We start from the raw sequence: 5,554 nt of genomic DNA, 5'->3' as shown, positions 1-5,554 counted from the left end.
CTCAATAAGAAAATAAAACTAGTTAGCAAGGATTTAAGCATGTGGGGAATTCTCTTTATCATATAATAAAAGATTGGAAGCCAGCAGCTGCTGGTATTGGTTCAGAGAGTCAATGACACAATGACTATTGTCTGACTCATTTATCCTTTCCCTCATGTTCACAAGGTAATTGTTACAGCACTTAGGGCAATATATCCTCATCAGAGAAGTAATAACAGGGGGAAGAGAGAAGATCCCAACAGATGTCTACTTACCTCTCTTTAGCCTCATGGTCCTTTCAGTTCTAAAGGAAGGTAGAAAATAGTATTTTACTTTCAGTCTCTGTAACTGGAGTTGAAAAGGGAGAAAAGGCTGAGATTCAGTATTGGGCAAGTCAATCAACACTGTCTGCCACAACAAGGACCGACAAGAAAATTTGTCCATTTTCATTTTTTTTAACCTAGGAAGAACATCTCACCTATTGAAAAGCTTGTATTTAATTAGACTTCCAAATTCTAGATTCACTGCCCACTTAGAGAAGTTAAGGAATTTTTACCTTCTTCATAGAATTTGAGGATATTGTGTGTCTTACCTTTAATCTTTACACAGCTCAGCCACAATTCTTGCTACAATCCAGTGACTGTAAAGGTTATAGATCTGCATTCAGAATTCAAGTGATAAATTATAGATTAGAAAACTGTATGAAAAATAAACTTTTTTAGAGATCATCATGTTCATTCTTTTATTATATTTTGCTCATCATACTCAAATCTAGTGATAATAAATAAAATCTCAGGCTTATTTTTTTCTCCATTTTTCAACTTCAGATGAAGCCTGAATGTCCAGTTAAAAACTCTTTTTGTCCATGGTTTTTCCTCTTGCCTAAATTCTTTCTCCAGTTCCAGCTCTATCCACCCAGTCTTTGATTTTCCTCACAGAACCCTTGGTTCCCTGCTTATTCATCTCTCTTTTTCTCTCTCTTAAAGAGCTTCCTCCTTCGGATGCTGTGTAATCTTTCTTGGGACCACACAATGCGCCTTTTTGTGTGATGATGGTGGACAGATGTGCTTTTTCCAATGGGTTCTATTTTTCCAGCTTATTTATGTATTCTTCAGACTGCAGTCTTTAGTCTGGAACAAAATAAATTAGGACATTCATTTCTTCTAATTTATATTGAGGTGGATCTTCATTGATTTAGAATGATTTGTTAATTATACAAAGTTCTTAAACTCCTTTACTGAAAACCACAGAATATATTATGGAAGGTTAAAAAGCCCAAGTTTGTCTTTAAAAGATATTTAAAACAAGGAAGTAGCATTTAACAACAGATTTTTTAAAAAATCAGTTTACAAAATGAACATAATTGTGTGTTCCACTAGCTATGCATCAAAAAATTCCAATTATATTTCTCTTCCTTGAAATGGCTATTTTGTATAACAGGGAATATTAAACCCAGATGAGACTTTAAGACACATCCAGCATTAAATCTCATTTTACAAATGAGATAGAGAAGCCACAGAAGCTGAAAAACCCACCCAAGAATTCAGTCTGTGAATAGCAGAGAGGGATTGAAAAGCAGGTTCCTAACTTCTAATTTAGGGCTCTTTACACAATTATCTACATCCCAAAGTCTAGCTGCATGCACCTGCAAATAAAAGAAGTGGATGCTTTGCAGGGTTAATAAGGAACAAAAAGAAGGAGTAAAGATGAGACCAGGAATGTGATGCTGCTAAGCTTGGGATGGTGGCACACTGACACACACATGTGTTCTCCACATTTACTCAACTGTTAGGGTGAGGGTGGCAGGACAAGGCCAAGGGTTCAAAAGAAAGATAGGAGTATCTGCTTCCACAGCCACATCTCTCATAATATCCAGAAAATAAGCAAGTGTCACCTGGGAGAGGTTAGTTGTGGTAAGCACATTGTTTCACACATTAAACTGGTGGCAAATAGATCAATAGACCGCTAGGTATTTTTAATTAAAAACTGCAGTGGGGTGGAGTGATGGAAAGGAAAACATTGTCCCCAAAACAACCTGAACTGAAAACCAGCAACATAGCTAATGTTCCTTTTTAGAATTTTGCTTATTCCAAAAGAAAGAATTCTGACTTTGTTTGCTCCTTAGTTTTTCTACTTTCTTATGCATTCATCCTAGAGTCATCAGATTTAGGAATTACTTATTAAATGCCAAACAACTTAGTCATTGTTAATATTTACAATAACAAATACCTTTTCTTTCATAGAATAGAGGCTTGGAAAACATGCCATTCTTTTAAAGTGTTTGCAAGAATTTGTTCTGCCAATTTGCAACATGTTAATATGTTTGTGCTCAAAGTAAATAATTCCAATTCCCCCCTGTTAGAAATTAATCTTATCTTCTTAAATTTTAAAGTGACAGACTAAACACTTCTAAAAGAGTTTTGAGCATGGCAGAATGGGGGCGAACTCCAGATAAAGCAGCTCAGAGGTCTTACTTGAACCATGTATCATTTTTATGTAAAATATATTTGCCAATAATGATAGTACTTAAAAGAATTCACAGTTAAAAACTATGGTATTAATGCATTTTAAAACTTCAGATTAATTAATGTTTTGGGTAGATATTTTATGTACATTAGTTCTATAAAGATTTATTCTCTCTCTCATCTGCCCAACCCCAAACCCACTTTCAGTCTTCAGCAAAACAGATTAAAAAGAAAAGATTTTGTTAACATAATATACCTACAAATTAAGGTTTGAACAATATGAAATATGTGTCTATTCATGTAGCCCCAGTGCTCTTGCTTTGCTTTGCTCTCTTCCTAGGTTCCTGGGTCTCTCTTAGAATCATGTTCAACAGGTCCTGCATATTCCTGCAGGGGACCTGAGGACCCAGTGATCTGAAGGGTGACACGTCCAAAGAACAGATCTTTCTCTTGTAAGCATCACTGCCTTATAGCATAATTTAGAATTGTTACTATATTTTATTAACAAGATTATCTTCCATCTTACCAAATGAAGGGTAGTAGCAGTGTGGAAGAAAATCATGTCTCATTATCTAGGTAAGGTACATTGTTAGCTTACATGGAAATTAACTGAACAGATTAAATTATATGTACAATTACAAGTATACTTAATGCAAGTTTTGGTTAATTTTTTGTCTTCCAGGGTGCCCTCAATAAAGACTGTCATGCCTCATGTGAAGTCAAAGAAAATTATGTTTTACACATCCTTTCCTGTTTCTTTCTCCAAACTACTTCTGCTGCCTACTACAGAAGGATTGTAGATTTACCATCCCCAAGAATTTTAGCATGGTGGCAGTAGGAAGACCATCCTCCCCAAAACAAATACCCATGCTATCAAATTTCCTTCAAAGATGTGGCTGACAAGCTCATAGAAAAGATACTGACAAAGAAGTAAGATTCCAAAGAAAACATAACTCACCCAGTGCCTTCCGTATAATAGGTACTCATGGGAAGGACATGATCCTGTGTTCAAACAAGAGGCTCTACTGTGCCATCCACACTTAACATGACATGGGCAGACAAGAAAAGTGTTATCAGGGAACAAACAATATCACCCAAAATGCTACCCAAAGAGGAAGGTCTGACGTGACATCCTGAAATTTTTCAGTCTCAAACTAAATCAATTAAATCATTTTAAAATGAGACCATGAGAGAGGATAGAGAGAGAAAACATGACAGTGTTCTCATGGGCCCATCTGAGGTGAGAGAGAGAAAGAGAGTGGTAGAGTGAGAAATATTGAAACACATTGCATCAGTGTGTGAAGACAATATGATGCAATGTACTGTACGCTGTGCAATAATGGGGAGCCTGGCAATAAATAATAAGGAAGCCGACCGTGAGAGAGTAGGTAATAGAGGGGTTAATCAAATTAAAGCACGATATGTACATGTCTGAAATACCAAGGCAAACCCTTGAATAATCAACACACACTTAAAAATTAAGGACAGGAAGGTAAAACAGGTCCTGTCTGGGTGGAGGGTAGGGGGGGAGTTCCAAGGGGAGGGGAGAGGGCAAAAGGTGAAGGAGGGCAAATATGGCATATGTATTTTGTATTCCTGTATGAAAATAGAATGATGAAACCTGTTGAAATTGTCCTGCGAAGAGGGGTGCAGGGGAGATGAGGGAGAGTGATGGAGGGGTTGAACCTAATTAAGATATATTGTAAGCACATATGTAAATGTCACAATGTATCCCCACTGAACAACTCTTCTATGCTAATAAAAAATGAAAACATAAGGTTTGCAGAGCAGTGGTGGCTCTTGGGCCACGCCATAATGCGCTCAGTGGAACCTACAGCTAGGAGGGGATGGCAACTTTTTCCTTCCTCTCTCCACATTGGAGGCCCATTAAATGTCATCGTGACCCCCAGCAGGAATGGCAGCCCTGTCCATGAAGGAAAGGCAGGCTTGCTGGGGAGCCCGCGACCTGCACTGGTGGTGGGTGTCTGGACAAGAACGCTGAGGATGCGTCCTGGTGTCACCAGCTGAGACACTCCTTCGAGTAGAGCTGTCCCCACCAGTAGATAAAATATTTTAAAAGAAGAGACTATTTAAAATTGAAGGAAAAACTTGAAGCAGGACAATTCCAGCCTTCAAAATCAAGGGCAAATTCCTAGCTTGCTCCTGAACTTTTCATGCAGGTTGAAATACTTCTTTCTGGACATTCAGAGGTGCTCAGAGGTTCTGGGACCCGTCGATGCTGCTCCCTGGTGCAGCACTGATAAAATGACTGACGAAGAGAGGAGCCGTCATTCAAACTGTAAAGATCCAAATGTAATTGTATTCAACAGCTTTAGTAAGAAATCTATTTTAAGAAAATTAAAGTCTATTGTAAAAACAACAAAAGAAAATGTGAAATGAAGTGAGAAATAAAACAAAAAGTGTGTTATCATTGAGAAAAATCAGTGTAACTGTCGAAATGTATTTCATGTAAGAATACAAAAAAGGGTAATAAACTTTTTCCTCAGTTGCTCATTATCATTCCATCAAGGGGAAGTTAGCTAGTTTCTGATACTTTTACCAGATTAGTCTAATGAATGATTATTAGCATATGTCTTAATGTCCAAAACCTACAAACTGATGTTATGCCAAAGAAATCAAGGTGTAGACAAAAGAAATGCAAGGAATTCAGCCTCACCTTTTTAAAGTTTTTCTAAGAAACAACTTTGTGAAGAAAACAGTTGTATTAATATGGGAAAGTTGTTCTAATTTAAGAGTGTGCAGGTGGTAAATTAAGCAATCAAAAGTAGCCGAATGCACTAGAAATGTGGTTCAAGCTGTAGAATGCCTACTTTACAAGTATGAAGTCCAAAGTTCAAATCCCAGTGCCACCAAAAAGAAAAAAATAAAGTAACCAAGCCCAGGATGGTGGAAAGAAGCTCTGTAAATGCAAAAGGAGTTCAAACATTGGCTATCCACCAGCCTGTGAAGCTGGCTGCTCATTTTCTATTGGATTCTACTTGAGTTCCTATGAATGAGTAGTTGAGGGTAGAACTAGGGACTAGACAGGAATTGATCTCCTTCTCCACCTACTGCAGTTATTTTCCAAATATAATCTAAAACATGATCTC

General features: G+C 37.4%; 1 long non-coding RNA gene and 1 pseudogene across 1 annotated transcript; one reads left to right on the top strand and one right to left on the bottom strand.

Annotated features, from left to right (window-relative positions):
* Positions 1-707: 707 nt before the first annotated feature.
* LOC141417271 (uncharacterized) lies at positions 708-3,810 on the bottom strand. The gene is made up of 2 exons (XR_012441808.1): positions 3,403-3,810; positions 708-1,109 (listed from the first exon to the last, which is right to left on the bottom strand). It is a non-coding gene; the product is annotated as an uncharacterized lncRNA (long non-coding RNA).
* A 549-nt stretch (positions 3,811-4,359) lies between these two features.
* LOC109689880 (cytochrome c oxidase assembly factor 6 homolog pseudogene) lies at positions 4,360-4,763 on the top strand (annotated as a pseudogene).
* Positions 4,764-5,554: the final 791 nt, after the last annotated feature.

This window comes from Castor canadensis, chromosome 2, assembly GCF_047511655.1.
Source record: "Castor canadensis chromosome 2, mCasCan1.hap1v2, whole genome shotgun sequence".
Taxonomy (NCBI): Eukaryota; Metazoa; Chordata; class Mammalia; order Rodentia; family Castoridae; genus Castor; species Castor canadensis.
Note: the sequence above shows the minus strand (reverse complement) of the source record. Positions and strands in the feature narration are given on the sequence as shown.